This window comes from Giraffa tippelskirchi, chromosome 8, assembly GCF_054371585.1.
Source record: "Giraffa tippelskirchi isolate mGirTip1 chromosome 8, T2T-mGirTip1v1.2.pri, whole genome shotgun sequence".
In the NCBI taxonomy this organism is placed as follows: domain Eukaryota; kingdom Metazoa; phylum Chordata; class Mammalia; order Artiodactyla; family Giraffidae; genus Giraffa; species Giraffa tippelskirchi.
In genome coordinates, this window is record NC_137282.1 from 75,122,198 (window position 1) to 75,148,951 (window position 26,754).

The 26,754-nt window shown below is 41.5% G+C and overlaps 1 protein-coding gene and 1 long non-coding RNA gene across 2 annotated transcripts in view; one reads left to right on the forward strand and one right to left on the reverse strand.

Moving 5' to 3' along the window:
• The window catches only part of CSMD1 (CUB and Sushi multiple domains 1), a 1,578,457-nt gene that overhangs the window by 816,301 nt on the left and 735,402 nt on the right, over window positions 1-26,754 (reverse strand). The gene's annotated exons all lie outside the window — the stretch shown is intronic.
• LOC145518941 (uncharacterized) lies at window positions 19,163-25,311 on the forward strand. Its single transcript, XR_014063481.1, has 5 exons — window positions 19,163-19,272; window positions 19,375-19,585; window positions 21,125-21,242; window positions 21,666-21,733; window positions 22,657-25,311. It is a non-coding gene; the product is annotated as an uncharacterized LOC145518941 (long non-coding RNA).

Sequence of the window (26,754 nt, forward strand, 5' to 3'; positions counted from 1 at the left end):
CTGCTTAATCTCTGTACTAAGGATTATATAACAGCAATGTATTCTGCTTGAGGACAGTTTCTCCTTCTTGAAAACATTCTGACTAATCTTGTTATCTTAAAATATATTTTATGGGAGTAGGTCTGATAAGATATTTCTATGGTTAGTTCTAATCCTGTCATCTTAAAATGTAAATTGTGGGTGTGAGTCTAGTAAGATCTTTACAACCTTGAGATATTCTTTTGATTTATTGCAATAACCAATTAAAAAAATATATAACTCCCTTACTAACACTAGCAAGAGGACACTCTCTGCCCCCCTTCTGATGTCTATCTCAGAGGCTTCCTCTGTCCCTTTTTCACTTTAATAAACTCTGCTATGCAAAAGCTCTTGAGCGATCAAGCCTGGTCCCTGGTCCCAAAGCTAAATCTTCTTCTTCTGGGATAATGAATCCAACACCATTCACCATAAGCTACCAGGATCGTTACATAAACTTAGTGAACACTAGCCAAAATCGTACAGGAGGTGTACAGCAGGACCTTGTTGGTTATCCAGTTTAAATATAGCAGCTTATACATGGTGATTCCAAACTATCTCTTTGCCCCCTGGCAACCATAATTTCTTTCTCTAAGTCTATGAGTCTATTTCTGTTTTGAACATGAGTTCATTTGTATCATTTCTTTTTAGAGTCCACATATATTCTGCTCAGTGTTATGTGGCAGCCTGGATAGGAGGGGGGTTTGAGGGAGAATGGATACGGGTATATGTATGACCGAGTCCCTTTGCTGTTCACCTGAATCTATCACATGGTTAATCTGCTCTAGTCCAATACAAAATAAAAACTTAAAGAAAAAGTGTACAGGAAGGAGTAACTGATCAACCTAGGTGGCTGAAGAGGAGGGAATATTCACACTCAAAGTGATGATTAACCTGGGCCTTTAATGTCAGGAGGACTGCTCTAATCAGGGAAGTGAAAAGGGCATGACAATTTAAACCACAGACAAAAAAAGCAAAAGCCCATAGATTTTATACAGATTGGCCTGTATGTGGAACTGCAAGCGCATACAAGCATGACGCCGAGTCAGAGTAGGTAAGGACCTCGGAGAACCTGCGTCAGATATCCCCCTTCTGTGCAAGAGGGCTCCCGGGTCCAGAGGATGCCGGTGACTTTCAAGCTTGTGTCACCGGGCAAGGCAGGCATGATTTACACCTGCTGATCTGCGTTCATCTGGTGCACAAGTGAGCTCCACAGAGGGGATGGGTGAGGATAAGATGAACGGTAGGGCCGAGATGGTGACGAGCCTGAATGAACTTTAACACATTCCTTAGATTCTTCATAATCTGCATGTATCATGTGTGGGGGTGGATTTACAGAGACGGTTTCCAATATAGACTCTAAGGGCAAAAATGTTGAGATGACACATGGGGAAAAAAATTCAGCATTGATCCCAACTCAAAATTAGAACTCAAGAAGAAAGAGCTTCTTCTTTGATAGGATATCTAGTCTCATTCAATGACTGAGAGGGTATAAAACAGATTTCCTCAGTCTTTTTTTTTTTTTTATAAATTTATTTATTTTAGTTGGGGGCTAATTACTTTACAATATTGTAATAGTTTTTGCCATACATTGACATGAATCAGCCATGGGTTTACATGTGTTCCCCTTCCTGGACCCCCCACCCACCTCCCTCCCCATCCCATCCCTCTGGGTCATCCCATTGCCCCAGCCCTGAGCCCTTGTCTCATGCTGCAACCAACTAAAGCCTAAACTACATTTTAAAACATGTATTATCTGAATGAAATTGCTTTGCATTTGTGTTCCTGCAGAAATGTGTAGTTCTATTTTGATATTTACAATATAAAGAATATACTTGCCTCTATGAAGACGTAATTTATGACTGTCAAATTGAATTTTAATAACAGTCAAATCACTTTGATTTTAGGTAGCTGTCTTTCATTACAGATGGAAGCAGGTTTTTGCCAGTGGAGTGAAGTTTTTTAAACAGCCTAAATATCTCCATTCCCTAAAATCATAATTCAAACTGAAAGTTAAACAATGTTTTCCCCTAATATACATCCACAGAATCAGGGTGGATTTTTATCAAACCCTTGAGATTTCATTAATATGAATAAAAACTTTAAACGTTCTTCTTTTTAGGAAAGCACTTACAACTGTTCCTTGCTTGACCTCAATTTTACAACAATAATTTAAAATGCAGCTATACCATCACCTTCTTTCTTTCTCAACAGTTTGATCTTGCACTTCATCTCAGAATACAAATGTTTATGTAATTCTAACCATTGGTAGAAATTAGAAATAATAATGTACAGAGTGAAGTGTTAATAAAACATAAGTGAACTATATGAAAGAGTATGTCAATGTCTTCAAAATGCCTGCAGCTGTTTTTAAACATTAACTTTTCCTGTGCATTCAATGGTGTTCTGATAGTCTTAGAAGGGACTTGTTTGCTATATGCTAAATAGTTTCTAAGATACAGATTTTCAATATTATTTTGTAAGTTACAATCATGCACAGATCATCTAAAAGACTGAAATGAGTGAAACATTCACATCCTCTTCTGTAGAACCCTTTAGTAGGACCAGCTTCATCTCAAGTACGTGAAAGTGAAAGTCACTCAGTTGTGTCTGACTCTTTGTAACCTGATGGACTGTAGCCCACTAGGCTCTTCTGTCCATGGAGTTCTCAAGGCAAGGATACTGGAGTGGATAGCTATTCCCTTCTCCAGGGGATCTTCTCAACCCAGGGATCGAACCCAGGTCTCCCGCATTGCAGGCGGATTCTTTACCGACTGAGCCACCAGGTAAGCCCCTCTCAAGCATGTAAATCTGTCTGTTTCACCACTGGATTGAGAGTGGGTTGGTGCCAGTCGGGATAGTGCAAGCAGAAATAAGGGCTAAGCAAACCCCTTCTATTCAACATCTTTAGAGAACTGTAAACCTTCTCCTTCATGACCTCATAGCAAGTGAACTTGTGTACAGTCTGTGTCATTACTGAATTGATTTCTATCCTCCCATTTGTACACACCACCATCAGTGCCGGGCACACAGTGACCACATCCATCTCACTCAACAAACGCACAGCACAGTCCTTGACATGTAACAGCCTTTCAAAATGTTTGTTGAATTCAAGAGTAAAGGAACAAAAGCCGCTCTTCCACTTACAGAAATTATTCCGGTTTGGATTTGAATCATTCTACATTTCCTTCAGCATCCCTCTGTGACATCCTATATTCACTCTCATCATTTATACAGTTCCTTCTGTCTATAAAATTTTAGGCCCAGAAATGAGATTCTTGTATGTATCTTTGGAAATACCATGTTTTATTTTTAGGTGTATTGTTTTAAAAAATCTGATCTTGCCCGAAGAAACGTCTGGCATTTGCCCTTAGTTTCTGGGAGGTCACCTTCATCATAGCTGAGGGAAGTGTTCTGTTTTCAGGGGGCATGGCCACACTTGACAGTCTGCAGAAAGAGGAACATTGGGATGTGTGGTGGGGGCTTTGGGTAGCACATTATCAGTAGACCCATAGACGGAGCTGTCATTTGAATAATGCATCAATCAGTCACGCCCACGAGATGAACCCCCAGCAAGAACCCTGGACACCGGCTCAACAAGCTTTCTTGCCTGAGGACTCTAGTGCAAACGGAGACTCACGGGGCCAGGAGGGTAGCGCAGGCTGACTCCATGGGGGGGTCAGGAGAAGCTTCACGCGGGGCCCTCCGGGGCCTTGTGTGTCTCTCCCTTTGGTGGATTTTAATCTGCGTCTGTTCTCTGTCACAGATCGTAACTGAGATCAACACGCTTAGTGTGAGCTCCTGTAGTGAATGGTCAACCCTGAGTGCGGTTGAGGGAGGCCCCACCTGCAGATGGGGTCGGAGGTGAGGGTGGGCTCAAGGGCCACCATGCCCTTGGATGTGGCAGTTTGGTTGACTCTGGGTGATAGATAAACTCGCGCAGCACAACATTCCTACGAATCCCATTTGAATCTTAGCACTTGCTACATGCTCTTGGCAAGTTGAGTGATTCAGCTAAGATCTCACAGAACAGTGACAGTATCAGGAGGTGGTCCCAGCTACCTGCTTTCCATTCTTGCCAGATCCTTTGAATGTTAATGATCTATTCTGAGAATGCTGTGCTCTGGAGCAATGTCAAGAAACACAAAGGTCTTTCAAAACTGCCCCATACCCAGTAAGTATAAGGTGCGCATGCTAAGATGCTTCAGCTGTGACGCTGACAGGCTCCTCTTCAGAGTCCATCAGGCTCCTCTGTCCATGGGATGCTCCAGGCAAGGATACTGGAGTGGGTTGCCATGCCCTTCTCCAGAGGATCTTCCCCACCCAGGGATCAAGCCTGCGTCTCTTGCGTCTCCTGCATTGGTAGGCGGGTTCTTTACCACTGTGCCATCTGGGAAACCCCTAAGTAGGAGGTAATTTAGAATAATGTTTATACTATGATATGAAAAATCCATATCTGTTCAAGCTAATCCAGTGGATACAGATCACTAAAGTAATAAAACACTCCCAATTTGAATGTCAGTCTTATAAAGAGACCATATTGAAGTTCTTCCACACAAGGTATCTTGTATGTAAAATACACTGGTAAACTGGATTTACTAATGATATCAGACAGCATACATAGTTTTTTTTCTTATATGTTGTTAACAGTGTGAATGGCGTGGTGAATGATGATCAATTGAAAGTCATGTTATTGATGGATGAAAATAAAAATCAACTATAGAACTGTAATTACAATTCAAAGAATATAGAAATAAAGTAGTTATTATTCATATTAAAGGTAACCTAAAAAGTTAGGATTGGTGACTTTCAAAGCTGGACTAAATGCAATGCTTCCTAATAGCAAAGTCCAAGTCTGAATCCAGGTCAGCATGATGGAGACCAGCCCATCTCACCCTGCAACAGCTAACACATAGTTTCCTGATTAATAATCATGCATCCCTTAAGAAAGGAATCCATTTCTCCAGGGGATAAAGTTTGCTATAATTTAGGTTAGCACCAGAAATCTACTCTACACCAACATATTTTTTTTCTAATATATTTTTATTTGATTCAATGTGTACAAAATGAAGTGAGGTTTTGTTAATTGAAGGCAGATCCTAAAAGGCATGACAGGCGTCTGAATTTTCCAAGCAGTTCTTGGTACTCTTAGCCCGCTTCTTCATTTTATGGTATCATTCTAATGCCAGCTTCCAAGATGCTGCACCAAGAGGAAGAGGCCTTCTCGTCTTTTCAGGCCACCGCACTTGACCATGTCAGGCTCAGTTCCTTCCCAGATCTTCACCTATTTCTTGATAAGGTCAAGCACTAACCCCTGACTGCAGTCACCTAGAAGAGTCAGTCTAAGCCTGTTGGGAAGTCACAGCTGGGGACTTCTCTGTGGGCTGTGCTTTAGCCTGAGGTTCAGCCCTAAGCAGGTGTCACACGGGGAGGGCTACTCTGGGGCACTGGTTTAAAAGCCAGAGTGACTTCATGTCCACGTGTGTGGACTGCGTCCGCTTGGCTATGCCCATAGTCCTTCTGCTAACTGGTGAGCAGGAAAGAGTCCTCTGTCTGCTCTTGTCCTGCTGCCGCACTCAGCATCCTGCCACCAAACCCTTCCAAATGAACATAATGACAAGCATGTGCTGAGTCGCTTCAGGCGCGTCCAACTCTTTGCAACCCCATGGACTGTAGCCCACCAGGCTCCTGTGTCCATGGGATTCTGCAGGCTAGAATACTGGAGTGGCTTGCCATTGCCTTCTCCAAATGACAAACATATGGGCTTCTAAATGTTTAGTTGAGTAATGGACTGTTACTCAGCTATAAAAAATGAAATAACATCATTTGTAGCAACATGGATGAACACGAGATTATCACACTAAGTGAAATAAGTCAGACAAAGACAAGTATCAAATGATATCATCTTTATGTGGAGTTTAAAAAAAAATACAAGTGAAATTATATACAAAACAGAAATAGACCCACAGACATAGAAGAACTTATGGTTACCAAAAGGGAAAGGGAGGCAGAGGGATAAATTAGAAGATTGGGGTTAACATATACACACTAGTATATATAAAATAGATAACCAATTATATAGTTATAGTTATAGCACAGAACTATATAACTATAGTATATAGCACATATACTATATACAGTATATAGCACAGAAAACTATACTCAATATCTTGTAGTAAACTAAAAGAGAAAAGAATCTGAAAACGTGTATGTATGTGTTCTGTATGTAAGTGAATCACTGTGCTTATTCCTTATTTTGCTTCTTCCTTACTTTGCTTATTCCTGAAATTAACATTGTAAATCAGCTGTGTGTATGTGTGTGCTCAGTCATGTCCAACTCTTTGTGACCCCATGCAACCCCATGGGCCAGGTTCCTCCATCCATGGAATTTTCCAGGCAAGAGTACTAGAGTGGATTGCCATTTCCTTCTCTAGATGATCTTCCCAACCCTAGGGACTGAACCTGAATCTCCTGCATTGGCAGGCAGATTCTTTACCACTATACCACCTAGGAAGCCCATCAACTATATCCCAATAAAAGAAGTATATAAGTGTCTCGCTGGGGCTCAGATTCACAATGGAAGTTTCAACACCCGACATGCCTACATTTCCAGGACGTCATGGCTCCTGGAAGTCCTTCTGTGTACTGAGGAGGGTTGATCTGTGTCTGTGTCACATCGCATATCTAAAACCAACAGTCCCCACTTGCCACATCCGGCTTCTCCTACCCAGACTTATTGTATGCCACTGGTTAGAGTGTACCATCATTTTCAACATTTCAGCTCCCCTTGCTTTGACTTCAGTCCAGTTCTCCTTGGCCTTGGACCTGCACTGTATCATATTGGGTTTTTCTAACTTTTCCAAATGCTGCCACATCCCTGCCTTTACCCACCTAATATCACTTAAGAGACTGTGATGACTTACTCTCGCGTTTCAGCCTAGGTTCACACTTGTAGGGCTGCATTCACAGGATGACTCCCACCTAAGGACCTCAATTTGCTTCCCCAGATTTATCCTTCACTGTAGCGCTTCCACTTCCTCCCCCTGAACTCCCCTCACTTGTCTTTTACTGTCCTCTCCTGCCCTCTCCTGCAATACCTGCCTCTTCTCCTTCTCGTAACCCCAATGTGACCCTTTCTCCGCCACTCACAGCTCACTTTTCTCAAAGCTTACAACTTCTGAGCATCATAAAACTCACCCCACTCCTAAAATTTTCAGCACCTGTGTTTGCAGTGTATTTCTCCAGAATAAGAACTAATTTCTGCATCACCTTCCAAATGCTCTCAAGTTATTAGGCCAGCCAAATTCTCCAATGCTTGGTTTTGATGAAAAGCCCTTTCCTGTGTAGGGATGCGTGTGAGTTCCAAAACTGAAAATGGGAACTGAAGCGGGAATAGCATTTCCCTTTCAAATATGAAGATGTTACATTCCAGAGAAGTGAATTTCTTATCACAGCAGCATCACCTTCATTAGTAGCAGAATTAGCATTAATGCCCAGATATTTTGGTTGTGAGTTTCAGGCTTTTATTACCGTATTATTTTGGAAGCATATTCTCTAAGATTGATGCCATACCTTGTGAATATATTTTACATTTCAGCACCACAAGCCACACGTACTTGCTTCTATATATTGAATGAATAACTGAATAATGTGTATAGTCTCCAATTAAGAAATCTTTCATATAAAAGGTCAAAATCTACACAGAAGAGTCTACTACTAATAGCTTTCCACTGTAAAATCCTATAATCTCTATTTTTAGTGCAGAGTGTTCAAAATTTAAAAAAACAAAGCAGCAATCCAATCAATCAGAAGAAAAGTTTAACTTTCCCCATAGCTTTTAGTTTGAGAGATTTATATAATGACTGTAAAACTGACATATTCCCTTTAGAACTTCAAAGAAAAATCTATAGATCTGCAGAGGTTTAAGTCTGATTTTATTTTATTTTTTCTGCAGCCACATTCTAAGCAGGTAGTAAATGCATATGGTGTAAAAGAAAAAACAAACAGGTTTGCAAATCTCAGAAGTTACTCAATGAGAGGAGATGTGAACATGGCTCAATATTTTTTTTTTCAGTTAAATACATGGCATTTTTACCTCATTTTTAAAGTTCTTGATTTTTTAAAAATTTGATCAGAATTCATGGATACCTTGTATATTTCAAGAAATCTGCTACATGATAAAAATGATGACTCCGATTTCTTGTCCACAAGAGCTCATCGTAATTTGCTTTGTTAAAATCAAATTTGATGAGAATCATAATTTGATAATTCAGCAAATATTTGTTAAGCTCTTACTCTGAGAGGGGTGTTGCGGTTGGACGAAGACAGTGCACTGATAACTTTAGAAAGTGGAAGATATATAAATTTCTGCAAGAGAAGTTATATGCAGAGTACATCATATGAAATGCCAGGCTAGATGAATGACAGGCTAGAATCAAGATTGCTGGGAGAAATATCAACAACCTCAGATATGCAGATGATACCACCCCAATGGCAGAAAGGGAAGAAGAACTAAAGAAGTTCTTGATGAAGGTGAAGGAGCAGAGTGACAAAGATGGCTTGAAACTCAGCATTCAAAATCCCAAGATCATGGCATCCACTTTCATCAATTTATGGCAAATAGAAGGGGAAAAAGTGGAAACAGTGACAGATCTTTTTTTGGGCTCCAAAATCACTGTGGATGGTGACTGCAGCCATGAAATTAAAAGACACTTGCTCCTTGGAAGGAAAGCTATGAAAAAGATAGATAGCATAATAAAAAGCAGAGACATCACTTAGCTGACAAAGATCAGAATAGTCAAAGCTATGGTTTTTCCAGTAGTCATGTATGGATGTGAGAGTTGGACCATAAGGAGGGCTGAGCACCAAAGAGCTGATGGTTTCAAATTGTGGTGCTGGAGAAGGCTGTTGAGAGTTCCTTGGACTGCAAGGAAATCAAGCCAGCCAATACTAAAAAGGAAATCAACCCTCAGTATTCATTGGAAGGACCGACGCTGAAGCTCTAATACTTTGGCCACCTGATGTGAAGAGCTGACTCATTGGAAAAGACCCTGATGCTTCAATCTTTCGATTGAAGGCAAATGAAAAAGAGGGTGGCAGAAGATGAGGTGGTTAGAGAGCATCACTGACTCAATGGATGTGAATTTGAGCAAACTCGAGACAGTGGAGGACAGAGGAGGCTGGTGTGCCACAGTCCATGGGGTCGCAAAGAGTTGGACATGGCTTAGCAATTGCACAACAGCAACAGTAAAGCTCAAAACGCTCTTGCTGGGCTAACAATAGGTGGATGGATGAAGCCGGTGCAGACGATCCTGTCAAGTCACTGGATACCTTGCCCTTTGCAGAGCTGGGCTAAGAGGCAGAATCATAAATGCTGCTAACAGATCTGAGAGAAGATCTGGGAAACCAGAAAAGAGGAACAATAGAAGCAAGAAAGGCAGGCAGTGAAGGAAAGGATAGAAAATTAGGGGAAAAATGGAAAATGGTAAAAAAAAAAAATTAGATCCACTCATTGGCCAGGTCACAGTTCACATTGTGAATTGGTCACATTTCTTGGCATCGTTGATGAAAGACAGTGAGTCCCCACTGTGTACCAGGCGCTGTTCTAGGTTCTATAGAAACAAAACAGACAAGATTTCCATTCACAGAGCTCACATGCAGATGGATGGATGCTGTTAATTAAGTTCCCCTTATGTTTCCTTACAATATGTCTCCGTTCTTAAATTTTTGTATAACTACCCTTTTATCTTGATAATTTTGAACTGGAAACACATGGAACACTAAAATCGAAGTGCAAAAATACTTATGAGTGACATCAATACTACCCCTCATGACTGTCTCATATCTGGAAATGTAATTAAAATGATAAAAAAGAGAGGAATTTTAGAATCATCTGTAGTCACATCTGTGAGACAAATCTCCCCCAAATCATCTAGTAATACTTTTGAAAAACAAGAAAACATTTTAAAATTCAATTCATGAGTGTTCTGCCAAATAAGGATTATATTATTCCATAGATAAATGTTTATGAATACACGGAAGCTATTACATTAAGACTTCACTTTCTGACTGCATGTTCATTTAATCCTAAATGAGTAAGCCATTATTCCTAATTCAAATCTTTAGCCACAGTTTTTGAACATCATTTGCAATTACCTATAAACATTTTTGATGAATGCATTTTAAAAGGGAACTGTTGAAAAAGGCTGAGTGAGCCGTGAGGATTGACATTCTGTTCTTTTAATAGAATACAGAATCACATGTTTGTTTCTCCTTATGTTGCTCAGTTGGTATGATTCTTTAGTAAACAGGCATTTTCAATTTTATTTAACTGACTTCTTGAAATTGCGTGTGCTGTTAACATGTTATAGGTTTTCCTCTGAGTACCATGGTGGCGGAGCAGCACTTGCTAATGAGTGTGTTCCCAGACTTCAATGATCCTTTAGATATGGGGAGGATACACGCCACTGAGAAAATCATGCAATCTCTATTTGCAAGTCAGTATTTGGAAAAAAATGCTGGGCCTTCCCTGGTGGCTCAGTGGTAAAGAATCTGCCTGCCAATGCAGGAGACAGTGATTTGATCCCTGGGTTGGGAAGATCCCCTGGAGAAGGAAATGGCAACCCACTCCAGTTTTATTGCTAGGGAAATCCCAGGGACAGAGGAGCCTGGTAGGCTACAGTCCACGGGGTCACAAAGAGTTGGACATGACTGAGTGATCGAACAACAACACGGGCAAATAAACTTGCAGGAGCAGTGTGGGTATAGTTCTTCTCAAAGCTGTTTTCTAAGAATGACCTTTGGCATCATGAAGCCAAAGGGGACCCCCATGCCCTGCCAATGGCTGCAAACTTAGCCAAAGTGAAGCGTTTTGCTCCTGTTATGTCTCCAACTGCAGAAGGCTTTTGTTTCCGGTTAAGCACTTGGTTTCCAGTAGGTAACCATTCTTAAGCTTTAAACAGTTCCTCCAATTTGTTGTTGACAAATTAAAAGTTCCATGCTACCAGAATTATGTGAGAGGACTCTAATTCTGAATTCTACTCCAAGAACTTGCTCTTAGGAAATATGTGGCAATGCTATGATCCTCTCGCAGGCATATGCCTGCATGGAGATTTGAAAACACTAGTTGTGAGTCCGTCAACCTTTTCAACTGAGTGGATCAATATGTCTGTAGAATTGCCATTTAGTTTTCATTTTACCAACTTTTTTTCCCTAGTAAACTACTGCAACCACTTTGATTTCTTTCTTTTAAAATTCTCTTTTTCAGTATCTTTTTTTTTTTTCAATCAATTAGTGACCTCAACAGGATAGCTGGTTGGTGCCAATGGATCCACGGATGAAAAAGTGAAATGACTTGTGAACAAACTAATAACTAGCTAGCCTGAGAACCAAGACTATATAGTTAAAAGCTTCAGAACTTGAGCATGAGGGAAGCCATGATCAATCTCCTAATACTACAGACAAGAGGCAGCCTTAGAGCTGCACTGGACATGTCTTCTGGTGAACTGGACACACTGCATGTCTCTCCATTCCTATCTTTTCAGGGTTCTTATTCAGGAGTGCATCCTCCTGAGCTGTAATTTAAATCACTAACTGAAGGATACCAGTGGCCTGCTAAATACAGTGGCAGAACAGAACAGGTGTGTTCTAAAGTGTCCGTAAGAAAGCAAGCCTGGCAAGACACCTCCAGTGAGATGTTTTGATACTTGGGACCCTTACAAAGCTCTTTATGCACACTAACTAGATTCATCCTTACAGAAACCACACTTACCTCGCCCAGTCATTACTAGTACCATCTTATATAAACAGAGGAACAAGGAACCTTCCTCTACAAAGATCCAGCAAGCAGCCTGTACAGACAGGATAGAACTGACTTCCATCTCCACCCTCAGAGTACAGATCTCTGCTCTGGAATTGAACACTGGGCCACTGGCTGATCTCCCCCAACCTAATCACCAGAACTCACTTCATCAGCACCACTTTTTGCCTGGGGACTCAGACTCTGTCTTTTCATGTCCTTTATTGTTGCTGATGTCACTGCAGGAAACCCACAATTCTCAGGTCACATGTCCCCAGCCCTCCTGGATTTGGCACTGCATGTGTATCTTTTACCCCCATCACCCTTGGCCAGACCAATGGAAGTCTCATTATTCAACTATGAGCTTCTGCAGAGACACACTGACTTAAGAGTTGTTATTCTTCCAAATACTTCATAATGTGCTTATCAAAACAGAATATTATGCTCATTTTTTCACAAATTGAACCTTGGCTGAAGACTCTTTTCCTGAAGGTCAGAAAAAATCTGTTACATATACATCTTTCTCAAAGTAGGATACTATGAATAAATTTCATAAATGTACTGTTAGTCTTTCTGTGTTTATACATCCTCAACCTTCTGATTGGCTCTGTAGTGACTCGCTGTGTGGAGACAGAATGACCTCCTCCTAATGGATACATCTCCATTTCTCATCTGTACACCCAACATGGTAGAGAATAGTCATACACATGCCTTTGCATGTTTATTTTTGCAGAATAAATTATTTCAGTTGCAATTAATGGGCTGATATCTGAGAGAAATTTACATTTTCATATAGACACTGCCAGTTGACCCTCTAGAAAATCTATGTCAATTTCTCAGCACCTTAAAAGAGCACATCTTTCTTGAAATATATTCCAAAATTTATATAGAAATTAGATGTGCATGTGTGTGTAAATTAAATCAGCTAAAACAAAAAGTTAAAATAAAAATTTAAAAATAGATACTATTTCATCTGTAAAGCTCATTAAAATTCTCTATATATAGTTTTATTACCTGGATATTAGCAAGATGTTAATGATTATTTAACGTGTAGATCATATAGATTTCCATCTCTGCTAATATCTTATTCCCAATCTTTGACCATGTAATTATTTACATATTAGTTTAAATGATGCAGGTAAGGTAGGTTTGCATTTGTATTGTAAAACAGAAAAAAAATTATCAAAATTATTTTATTATTCTTATTCCAATGCTGCTTCTTCCACACACCTCATTGTTTGCATATTTTGATGCATGCATTAATACTTCACATAGATCTATAAAATGTAAATAATCACTTTGCATTTTAAACAAGTTTTCTTCTTGAATATAAGTTTTCTATTTAATCCATACAAATCTTTATTTTCTTTACATTAATGTGCAGTATTTCATGATATCTATATATCTAGGTTAACATAATAATTGTCCTATTAACAGACATTTAAAATGCTTCAAATTTTTATTTTAACAAATGATGTTTCTCTGTGCATCCTTACATTTGCCTTCAATGCAAATAGATAACTATTTTCCAAGAATAAATACCAAGGAATTTAAATTAATGAATAATAGGAGATCAACACTTTAACACTCAAAAAATTACCTTCCAAAATAGCCGCAGCAATTTAAACTACTAGTGTTATTTGAAAAACATGGCTTTCAGTTGATATAAACATTAGCCCTCTTTAAGAATTTGTCAAAAAAAAAAAAAAAGAAAGCATGTCTTACCATTCTGTTCTTTTGCATTTCCCCAGCTTACTAGTTAGGTTGAATGTCCTTTATTTATTTAACCATTTATAACCCCCTTGCTGGGAGTGCCTGATTTGTTCTTAGTCTCATAGACTATTATTGATTGTAGAAGCTTTATTATTGTTTGGAGAAGGAATTGGCAACCCACTCCAGTATTCTTGCCTGGAGAATCCCAGGGACGGGGGAGCCTGGTGGGGTTCCGTCTATGGGGTCGCACAGAGTTGGACACAACTGAAGAGACTTAGCAGAAGCTCTTTACATATTGGGAGTATCAATCTTCAGATTCATATTTTATATGATGCAAATATTTCTTACCTTATCATTTGCCTCATAACTTTGCATCCTATTCATATAAAGGTCAATCATTTCCCTTTGGGCAAACTCATAACTTATGTTATTTGCTTGCAAAGTCTGCTCTTTAACATCTGATATATTTGGTCCAATTGTAGATGGCATGGATATTATGCATGAGTGTTGTTGATGTGAAGATTGAAGTTCATGATTATTTTACTAGTGACTGAGCCATGAACTTCCTACTGAAAACAACAACAACAACAAAACATTTAAAAATAAAGAAACAGTCCATGACAGTTTCTGAAAAAATGAAGCCTAAGATTTATGCTCTTCTATCCACAAACCTGGGCCATGTTCTGTAAAATGTGAATGCAATCACTTGGGTGGTCAATACCTTACCTCAGAAAAAAATTATATTGCTATTTTAGAGTAAAACTTGCTGAAGGTCAACTCTGTTTTTGTCTTAAAAAAAAAAAAAAGTATTCCTTTCTCATTTCATGCCGTTGCAAACCGTAGAGGATGCTCAGCTAAATTAAAATGGTTAATGTCATTCTGAGATCTCATACTTGACTCTGCTCTTTTTAGGTAAGAGAGCCCAGCTGTGAACTGAATGTGTTGTGTCTAGGTCACTCAGTAACTGCGTGGTACTCATTTCCCATTCTACCAGCGTTCCCTCTGGCCGGAAGCCAGATGCTATGTTGGCAAGATGTTTCTGCTTCAGTTATTCCTGCTCTATTCATCACACCCTGCACTGAACTGACTAGTTAACAAGCATTATTCCAAACCCATTTTGCAAATGAAGCAGCTATGGGAAAAGAGAGGGAAAATGTGTTCCTAGGTGCCTTAACTAGGTAATACTTTGCCAGGTCACTTAGTCAATGGCTTTTAAGAATTGAGGTTTGCTATTTCAGAATGTCCTGACGGGCGCCCGTGGAAAAGCACTCGTTTCATAATTCAATTTCCTGCATGTATTCATCGGCTCTTCATCTACTTGAACATCTATTCCTCCAGCCCTTCATTCATTCAGCTTCTCTTATTATATGTAATGACTTATTCTCAGCAGTATGGATACGGAAGAGAAAAAATGTACCAATCAGAGTGACCCCTGGTGCAGAGAGGAAGAAGCCTGATTTATTAAGAGGTAAGAAATTAACACATAAGTGGTGATTGTTAGGTGACCTCTGGGGCATGCAGTCCTTCAGGGCTGGAATCTACTTTGCTACTTTGTAGGTTCCTGATGTTAGGAAGACCGAAGTTCCTTTACAATGTGCTGGCTAAGGGGTGTGTGTGTGTGTGTGTGTGTGTGTGTGTGTGTGTGTGTGTCTGTATGGGTGTATCTGTATGGGGGTGGGGGGCGGTGCATGTGTGTCTGTGGGTGTGTCTATGGGTGTGTGTGTCTATGGGTGTGTGTGTGTCTGTGGGGAGGGGCTGTGGGTGTGTCTCTCTGTGTGTCTGTGTCTCTGTGTGTATGTCTGTGTGAGTCTGTGTGTCTATATGGGTATGCCTGTATGGGGGATGTCTGTGCCTGTGTGTGTGTGTGTGCCTGGTGTTGGGAACAGATACGTTTCAGTTTGGAATCTGGCACCAGAAGAGTGGTGCCCCAGGGACTGTGTTGCTATGTCAGGTGTGTTCTCATACACCACATGGTCTCTTGGTTTGCCATCTGCACGGCTTTTCATGAGGGTTCTTGACCTGATTTCCATGAGCATGTGCTGGGAGGTGGGTCTCCCACACTAAAGGATCCTGCAGACACCAGCCGGGTGTCCTGAACTCAGTTCTGACACTGTCTACCCACAGAGAGCTCAGTCCTACAAGACTACCCTCTGCTTCAGATGCATGTCTGACCAATTGGTTGTAAATTGATTAATTTGATCAAGTAGCTCACAGAACTCAGAGAAACATTTTCCTTATAAGATCCCTGATTTGTCATGAAAGGCTATAACTCACAAAAAGCCCTATGGAAAACCGGCATAGGACCAGGTGTGGGGAAAGGGCACAGAGCTCTGATGCCCTCTCCAGGCCCACCACTCTCTCCAAATCTCCACCTGTTCACTAACCTAGAAGCTCCCTGAACCATCCTTTGGCATTTCTATGGAAGTTTCATCACACAGGCATGGTTGATTAAACTACGGGCCATTGGTGACCGATACAACCTCCATGGCCTCTCTCCCCTCTCCAGAGATCAGAGGTAGGACTGAAAGGTCTAACCCTCTAATCATGTGGTTGGTTCCCATGGCAACCAACCCCCAACTTTTGCTGGGGTCCAAAAGTCACCTCATTAACATGTTAAGCATATTTGTTGTTCTCTTCACTTAGGAAATTCCAGAGGTTTGGTTTGCTGTGAGTCAGAAAACAAGAGCAACGAAAGGTGACCAAATACGTATGAGAAATAAGTATGTGTTGTTCATATGACCCAAAAATATTTCTTATAAATCAAAATATCACATTCCCCCACATATCTGCCATTTAGGAGTCTCTCTGCATGGTCTGCCACCAGGGCCCTAATCACCGGCTCAGTGCAGCCCAGCCCTGCTGTCAGGATGATGCAGTCAGCTACCCCTCCATCCCTTAGGTATAAACTATCTAGCATCTCATCACCATGGAGATGCATCCTCAGTGCCCTACGATTTTAATGGGAAGGTGAGTTTGCTCACTTTTGAGCTACAAGGCTCATGGTCCCTGTACCCCGGACATTTACATGGACAGGGGAGTTAAGCCCTATATGACGTGACAACAAGCTGCCCAACATTTGTCAAAAGCAGTTTGGAGAAATCACACTTCAGGGGGACTGTTTGAAGACACAGCTTCATTACTTCCTCCAGTCCCTCTAGGTGTTTCCCTCACATCCGGCAGAGCGATGGGACCGCAGAGCGCTCAGCCCCTGCCGCCTGGTCTCCTGCAGTTTCCTGTTCAAGGTTTCCCAAAGCACCTGCTCCCACCTCCGCTCAGCAGGGACAAGCAGCGCCTTATGAAGTCGTCATGCATCTGCTCCAGAGATGCGGTTAGAAACGTTGTTCAATACATTAATTCCCACTTGTGCAATCTATTATCGGCTTAGCTCAGAAAAAAAATTAGGTTTCCAAAAGAATTGTGTTTCTCCCTGCAGATAACAAGCACTGTGCCATTTCTTCACACAACAAACGCTACTGAGCCCTCGCAAGCAAGCACCAGGCATAGTCCTGATGATAGAAGTTAGAACAGCTCGTCTGTTTTTGTGAAGAAGAGGTTTTGGTGGGGATGTTGACAAGAAACAAATCAAAGAAAGCAATCATTTCAGAATGAACAAAACCTTTAAGAAAATGACAGAGAGGTGGCGGCACCAGTGGTTTTGATGGACTTGGGGACGAGCACCCAGGGAGGGGACATTTAAGCCAAGAGTTTCCACTGTGAGGCGCCGCAGGAGAAGAGCTGGCTCCAGAGCATCACGGCTTGAGGCGCAGTGCAGAGTAACGGAGCCTGATGCGAGCCTGGACCACGTCGGAAGCAAGTGCTGAGGACAGAGAAGTCCACAGGGACCAAATCCTGTAGTGGCTCCCAGACCACAGTGAGGGGCTTGGGGATCACGCTAGGCTGGTGCCCAGCCCCGGGGAAAGGCCTGCGGCTGAGCGGGCATCCCGGTGGACTGGACTCAGAGGACAGCTGAGGAGGAGGTGGAGGAGATGGACGGTTGTCATGGACTCAGGAGCCAGGGCTCAGCGGACCCGCTGTTGCCCTGGTTGAGGGGCCGGGGGTGAGGGCCCAGGGACACGTGGGGTCCTCTGAAGATGGGAGGCTCCTGAGGTTCCGGGACTGGACGAGGCCACCGGGAGGGTGTGAGGGAGCTGGGCAGGGCGGAGAGTCTGGAACCGGGGTCCGAGGGAGGCCGAGCAGAGGAGGAGCGGTCCGCGCGCGGAGGGCGGCCGCGAGAGAGGCGTGTTTCAGGAGCGGTCAGCCTGGCTCTGAGAGCGGGGAGGCCACGGGGCAGGGCCTCGGCTGCGGAGCTAGCAACCGGGACCGGGAAGGGTGGGCCCGGAGCTCGACGGAGTGGACCGAGGAGAACCCGGGGCCGAGGAAGTGAGGAGGCACAGGGCACTCTTCCAGGGAAGAGTTCCGTGCAAAAGCGGGACGGCAGGAGGGTGTGCGGAGATCCAAGAGGCTGGTCCCTATGGGCTGGCGAGGCGCGCCCGCACTGCCGCGGTGACCAAGCAAACCGGCGTGTTTCTTATCCTGAGTGGATGGAACCCAAGACTCAGAAGCAAATGTTTGGTTTAGTCATGAAAGCGTGAAGGGCTGAATGTCTTACACGTTCACCCCCAAACTATAGCTCTAATTTTAGTTTTTTTTTTTAATCCTTTGACCTTGAATTTTAATTTTATATCTTGCTATCTTCTATACCTTTAATTTATTCCTTGAGAGGATATTTTATAGTTCCAAGATAATAGAAGTTACCCACTGGAAAACCAGTGGCAGAAGTTTTCTTTCGTGAGAGCCGCAGATATCTGAACAGAGGAGGGGAAGCTCTTTTCCAACCCCTGATCTCACACCACATAAGTCACACTTCTATAAATCAAATCCATTCAGCCATTATTTTATTCCCTTTGAATTTTCTGAAATAACCTGGGAAAAAGTGATGCATATTTCAAAGCCCAACATGACTGTTCTATTACCTTTGTTTGTCATTGTCCTACGGTATTCATTACATTTTTTTTGTTGTTGATAAGACATTTTCTACTTAGAGGCTTAAAGACACCACTCTTTATTACTATGTCTTGCTGGAGGGCTCTAACAGAATTTATGGAATATATAAACATTGATATAATTTAATCACTGATACAATTTAATTCACCAAACAATTACCCTTTTGCTTCTTCCTAGAAAAAATGCTAATTCCAAAAAGAGGCAATATGTTTTAAACATGACTGTGTTTTTTACCCACAAGTTATTAGAAGTATAACAAATAATTCATAATTCATAACATGGGTCTTAATCAATAGCACAATTTTATGTGAAATGTGAGCACTTCTATTTGACACGTTAATTAAAATAGCATCCTTTCCTCTCCTAAAAGTCTTGGGGTCCTCTGAAGGGGTCTTTAGCCCCATGCAATTCAGTTCCCTGTGAAGAGAGCTAGTTAAAGCCACCTCATGCCATCCCTCCCTCCTTCTTCACTATGGGAGGAAATGGGACATTTGGGTGCAAGAGCTGGGTGCACCCTCAGCACCTCCTTCCCCTGCCTTGGGATCTGCCTGCCTGTGGGGAATGGATGCTCTACTGTGCCCTTTCCGAATGGCCACAGGGTCTTGGCCTGTGTGGGGAGTCCTGTGGTTGCCCAGTTGTGTCAGAGACGGGGTGACAATGGGTCTGTCATGGCAACACACTCATGTTAGCTGCAGACCCAACCCACACCCCAGCTGTAAGCATCAGAGGGTATGGTACTCAAGGTGGGTTATAGCAACCCTGTGGACTCGACTTTTCATGTGTTGTAACTAGGATAGAAAAGAGAGAGGTTTATTTATAGATGCCCTCAATACTCCCCATTTCAGACTTCAGAAGTTCAGACTTCACCTAAAAATGGGTGTCCAACTCTTCTGACCCCATGGACTGTAGCCCGCCAGGCTCCTCTGTCCAAGGGATTCTCCTGGCAAGAACACTGGAGTGGGTTGCCATGCTCTCCTCCAGGGGATCTTCCCAACCCAGGGATTGAACCCGGGTCTGCTGCACTGCAGGTGGTCTCTTTACCTGCTGAGTCAACAGGTAAGCCCTCCATCTAGAGATATAAAGCAAGTTCCGTGGAGTTCCACTTTTACATCCAGGATGAGAACCCATGTCTTCTGCTCTAGTTCATATGCCCCCCAAAGTGGAGCCTCTGTTGTCTCTTGACAAGGGCTCCAAGTACATGTTTGTATATTTTATATAAATTTCACATCTAGTGATGCAAAGACTTAGCAAGTCTGACTGTTAATAACTGTTTGAGACTTAGATTTAATATGATACATTATAGTAACCAAGAATACTATCATGGAGAGTGTGTAGTCATAGAAAATATTTCACTTTTGTCTAATAACCACAAATATACATAATTAAATTATTCATAAGGAAACTATTAGAAGCAAAAAAATAATGTTATAGACCCTGGATAAGATCTAAAGCATAAACTACATCATAGCTCATAAAAGTCTTCAAATTAAACTGAATGCAAATGATAACCTCTATCAGAGATGATTATTCATTAATATATGTAACAATTAATTCATGCTGGATTGTTGTGTCCAAAGCATGCATTGTTACCTCTCGACTAATCTCTTCTCTCCCCTCACTGCTCACATTCCCTTTGCCCCTGGATGTTCTTTGCTTGGAAGATTTAAGTAGACAACTCCAGATTGGATAGTTCAAACATAGAACAAATACCAGATGGTGAAATAGGGAGATGACAATTTCTTAGCTTACACATAGTTGCCAGAAATGGGAGCAAAAGAAGACTCCATACCTCCCCCAAGGCATGCAATGTACTACACACTCACTATTTCTTCCCTCTCCTGCATGTGTATCTTCTCCGTTTGATACAGAGAAAACCCTGAATTGCTTCTATAAGTTTCCCCACAAATGGGAACTCTTTCAATGTAGCAACAAGAAAAATGCCAGTTTGATCCACACCTCAGAAAGACAAATAGAAACTTAAATATTAGCTAAGTAAAACACGAGCTTATTTTGTTTTAGCTTGGTTTACTTTAAAAATGGAAAATGAAATAAGCAGGAAAATAGGTAATCAATGTTTGAATTCGTTCAAATATCTGTATCTCTATAATCCCTACTAAGCAAAACTTTTAAAAGACCCAGGTTCAGTGGGTCCAAGTTGTTACATGGAGTGGGGAGCGTGGTTTATGTGTTCATCCCCCTTCCAACTTTGAGCTGACTTAGTAACTATTGATACATTCACTGTAACAAATTCCCTTTTTTTTAAAAATTTTATCACTTGTGGCCAGAACACAAAGGATAATAAGTCAGCTGAACTTAATTCTTCCCTGATATCAGAAGGGCCATCAGATCAGAGAGAGGATCTAAAAGGAAAGTAACTTCATCTATGGTTTTAAAAATAATTCATAATGAAGAACAGCATGGAAGCTCCATAAAATAAAAAACTAAATATAAAGTTAACATATGATGCAGAAATCCCACTCCTGGGGATATATTCGGAGAAAAACATAATTCAAAATGATATATGCACCCCAATGTTCAGTGAAGCTCTGTTTACAATAGCCAAGACACTGAAGCAACCTATTTGTCTATTGACAGTTGAATGGATGAAGAAGTTGTGGTACTTACATGCAATGGAATATTACTCAGCCATAAAAATGAAATAACGCCATTTGCAGCAACATGGATGGACCTAGAGACTGTCATACTAAGTGAAGTAAGTCAGAAAGAGAAAGCAAATATCCTATGATATTACTTATAAGTGAAATCTGAAAAAATGGTACAAATGAATTTATTTATGAAACAGAAATAGAGTCATGGATGTAGAAAACAAACTTATGGTTACCAGGGGAAAGAGTGGGGAGGGATAAGATTGGGATTGACATAAACACACTACTATACTTAAAACAGATAATGAGTAAGGGCTGACTGTATGTGTGTGTGTGTGTGTGTGTGTGTGTGTGTGTGTGTGCTTAGTTACTTAGTCATGTCCAACTCTTTGTGACCCCATGGACTGTAGCCCACCAGGCTGCTGTCTCCATGGGGATTCTCCAGGCAAGAATACTGGAGTGGGTTGCCATGCTGTTCTTGAGGGGAACTTCCCAACCCAGGGATTGAAGCCAGGTCTCCCACATTGCAGGTGGATTCTTTACTGTCTGAGCCACCAGGGAAGCCCTGCCAGGCTCCTCTGTCCATGGAATTCTCTAGGTAAGAATAGTGGAGTGGGTAACCATTCCCTTCTCCAGGTGATCTTTGCAACCCAGGGATTGAACCCAGTTCAATGATTGCATTACAGGCAGATTCTTATTTTTTAGGATAGCTTTTCTCGTACTTTTTAAAAATTAATTTACTTTAATTGGAGGATAATTACTTTACAATGTTGAGATGATTTTTGCCATACATCAACATGAATCAGTCATGGGTGCACATCATCCTCCCCCCGCCATCCTGAACCATCCTCCCTCTCTCCCTCTGGGTTGTCCCAGAGCACTAGCTTTGAGTGCCCTGCTTCATGCATTGAACTTGCCCTGGTCAGCTATTTCACAGATGGTAATATGCTTGTTTCAGTGTTATTCTCTCAAATCATCCCACCTTCACCTTCTCCCACATAGTCCAATAGTCTATTCTTTACATCTGTGTCTCTTTTACTGCCTTGCATATAGGATCGTCATCACTACAGGCAGATTCTTTTTTGTCTGAGCCACCAGGGAATCCTTCTACTCTATAGTCCAGGAAAAGTGAATAGTATATTACAGGAAAGTGTATCATTTATGTATACACATATATTCCCTCTTTTTTATTTTTATTTTTTTAGATTCTTTCCTCATATAGGTCATTATAGAATATTGAGTAGAGCTCCCTACTGTTTAGTACAGAGAACTCTACTCAATACTCTGTAATACTCTGTAGTGAGGAAAGAATCCAAAAGAGAGGGGATATATGTGTGTATGTATAACTGATTCGCTTTCCTGTACAGCAGAAACTAACACAACATTGAAAATCAACTCCAATATTTTTTTAACAAAATCATGATTCAGGCACTTAAATAAAATCTGCTTGACTAGTATAATGTGGGAATACCATGTACCTGTCCTGGAAATTATGTATACTTTTGTGCCATTATTTTTCAGAATGCTACCTTTACCAGCTCTCCAGCCATGGGAATATCATCTTTTCGAATCCCTGAATATCTCATTCAGGTATGACCTAGATCAAATCCCTTATGAGTATACAGTGGAAGTGACAAATAGATTTAAGGGACTAGACCTGATAGACAGAGTGCCTGATGAACTATGGACAGAGGTTCGTGACATATTACAGGAGACAGGGATCAAGAAAATCCCCATGGAAAAGAAATACAAAAAAGCAAAATGGCTGTCTGAGGAGGCCTTACAGATAGCTGGGAAGAGAAGAGAAGCGAAAAGCAAAGGAGAAAAGGAAAGATATTCTCATCTGAATGCAGAGTTCCAAAGAATAGCAAGGAGAGATAAGAAAGCCTCCCTCAGCCATCAGTGCAAACAAATAGAGGAAAACAACAGATTGGGAAAGACTAGAGACCTCTTCAAGAAAATTAGAGATACCAAAGGAACATTTCATGCAAAGATAGGCTTGATAAAGGACAGAAATGGTATGGACCTAACAGAAGCAGAAGATATTAAGAAGAGGTGGCAAGAATACACAGAAGAACTGTACAAAAAAGATCTTCACGACCCAGATAATCACGATGGTGTGATCACTCACCTAGAGCCAGACATCCTGGAATGTGAAGTCAAGTGGGCCTTAGAAAGCATCACTACAAACAAAGCTAGTGGAGGTGATGGAATTCCAATTGAGCTATTTCAAATCCTCAAAGGTGATGCTGTGAAAGTGCTGCACTCGATATGCCAGCAAATTTGGAAAACTCAGCAGTGGCCACAGGACTGGAAAAGGTCAGTTTTCGTTCCAATCCCAAAGAAAGGCAATGCCAAAGAATGCTCAAACTACCACACAATTGCACTCATCTCACATGCTAGTAAAGTAATGCGCAAAATTCTCCAAGCCAGGCTTCAGCAATACGTGAACCATGAACTTCCAGATGTTCAAGCTGGTTTTAGAAAAGGCAGAGGAACCAGAGATCAAATTGCCAATATCTGCTGGATCATCGAAAAAGCAAGAGAGTTCCAGAAAAATATCTATTTCTGCTTTATTGACTATGCCAAAGCCTTTGACTGTGTGGATCACAATAAACTCTGGAAAATTCTGAAAGAGATGGGAATACCAGACCATCTGACCTGTCTCTTGAGAAACCTGTATGCAGGTCAGGAAGCAACAGTTAGAACTGGACATGGAACAACAGACTGGTTCCAAATAGGAAAAGGAGTCCGTCAAGGCTGTATATTGTCATCCTGCTTATTTAACCTACATGCAGAGTACATCATGAGAAATGCTGGGCTGGAAGAAACACAAGCTGGAATCAAGATTGCCGGGAGAAATATCAATAACCTCAGATATGCGGATGACACCACCCTTATGGCAGAAAGTGAAGAAGAACTAAAGAGCCTCTTGATGAAGGTGAAGGAGGAGAGTGAAAAAGTTGGCTTAAAGCTCAACATTCAGAAAACTAAGATCATGGCATCTGGTCCCATCACTCCATGGGAAATAGATGGGGAAACAGTGGAAACAGTGTCAGACTTTACTTTTTTGGGCTCCAGAATCACTGCTGATGGTGACTGCAGCCATGAAATTAAAAGACGCTTACTCCTTGGAAGGAAGGTTATGGCCAACCTAGATAGCATGTTTAAAAGCAGAGACATTACTTTGCCAACAAAAGTCCGTCTAGTCAAGGCTATGGTTTTTCCAGTGGTCATGTATGGATGTGGGAGTTGGACAGTGAAGAAAGCTGAGCGCTGCAGAATTGATGCTTTTGAACTGTGGTGTTGGAGAAGACTCTTGAGAGTCCCTTGGACTGCAAGGAGATCCAATCAATCCATCCTAAAAGAGATCAATCCTGGGTGTTCATTGGAAGGTCTGATGTTGAAGCTGAAGCTCCAATACTTTGGCCACCTCATGCGAAGTGTTGACTCATTGGAAAAGACCCTAATGCTGGGTAGGATTGGGGGCGGGAGGAGAAGGGGACGACAGAGGATGAGATGGTTGGATGGCATCACCGACTCGATGAACATGGGTTTGGTAGACTCCGGGAGTTGGTGATGGACAGAGAGGACTGGCGTGCTGCAATTCATGGGGTCGCAGAGAGTCGGACACGACTGAGCGACTGAACTGAACTGAACTGAATATCTCAGCATTTAGTTGTGTTCTTGATATAGAGATGTTGTAGGTCATGATTTACTGCTTAATAAGTTACTTAATGTCTTCCCGGTGGCAAAACTATAGTTCTCTTTGCATGGAAAAATGCATGTATGCACCTGTGTACATGTGTGTTACTAGTATATTGTATATTTTTTGTCAATATGTCAAAAATACTGTCTATGTCACAGACATAGAGAACAGATTTATGGACATGTTGGAGGGGAGGAGAGGGTGAGATATATGGGGAGAGTAACATAGAAATTTACATTACCACATGTCAAGTTGAGAGCCAATGGGAATTTGTGGTATGACTCAAGGGACTCAAACAGGGGCTCTGTATCAACCTAGAGGGGTGGGATGGGGAGGAAGATGGGAGGGAGGTTCAAGAGGGAAGGGACATATGTATACTTATGACTGATTCATGTTGATGTTTGCAGAAACCAACAAAATTCTGTTAAGCAATTATCCTTCAATTAAAAATAGATTAAAAAAAAAAAGTCAGCTTCTGGGCCAATCCACTATTATGACCAAAGATGAGATTCTTCACTATGAACTAAATATTTTACTGACCACTTCAAAAAAAGTACTGTGTGGTCAAATCTAAATTGAGATGAATTCAGATGTGTTCGGATAAACTACTGATAGTCTGTATACATAAAACATCCATCCATTGGAGCAAATGCCCACACATGTGGAAGAAATTGGTTACTGTGTCACTGAGGGCAGTTTCCCAGCAAGTGACAGAGCTGGATAGGTAAGACGAGGAAGAAGCTGGCCCTCCCCCATCTGCGGTCTGTTTTGTTATTTTCCATAGATGCCCCTTTAAAAATCACACAGGCATTAGAAATATATTCATTTTCATCCACTGGTTTCATGAGTGACAAAGCATAGACTTTCTGTGTAGAGATCCGAATTTTTAGAGATCTCATGGATTGCAGGAGGTTATGAATGGCTAGTTCCTATGAGACAAAGAAAAGAATGTAGCCTGTAAACAGGGCACATTTTACTCTGAATTAGCCCTGCCTTTGAGGGTGAGAATCTCATGGCAGGCAGTGGTCTATTTACCTCTATATCCTTATCAGTGACATAGTGCTAGGTACATGGTACAACTTAATATATTTGTTCAATGAATTAGACTTTTACTGAAGATGGATGGGTAGGTTGATTCTATATTAAAATCACTGACCACTGTCATGTGTGATATCTGTAAGATTATAAGAGTTTTTACTGGGGTATAATGGCTTTACCATGTTGTGCTAGTTTCTGCTTACAAAGAGGTAAATCAGCTCTGTGTATACATACATCCTCTCCCTTTTGGACCTTCCTCCCACCCCCATCCCATCCCTCTAGGTCATCACAGCGCACTAAGCTGAGCTCTATGTGCTGTTGAATATATGGCAAGTTCCCACCAGCTCTGTTTCACACACGGCAGTGTATGTACGTCAATCCTAATCTCCCAGTTCACCCACCACCCAGCCCCCACCGTGTCCACACATCCATTCTCTACATCTGCATCTCTATAACCTAACAAGCTTATTACTTGAATTCATTTACTGTCATACGTTTCAACTATGACTTTTAATACATTCTATCAACGTACAGAGGAAATTGGATTCAAGAGTCCAAGAGGAGCAGTCAAGGGAAACAATGTAATTTAAGTGCAATTCTATATGAACTGCCTTCTCTTTGCACACATTAGAGCTCAAATTCGCTTGCCCTATGTATAGACATTAGGTTACAGCTTTCAGACTCTTCCAAAAATACTGAGCCTTAGTTCTTTATTTGGAGAAGGCAATGGCACCCCACTCCAGTATTCTTGCCTGGAAAATCCCATGGACGGAGGAACCTAGTAGGCTGCAGTCCATGGGGTCGCTAAGAGTCGGACACAACTGAGCGACTTTACTTTCACTTTTCACTTTCATGCATTGGAGAAGGAAATG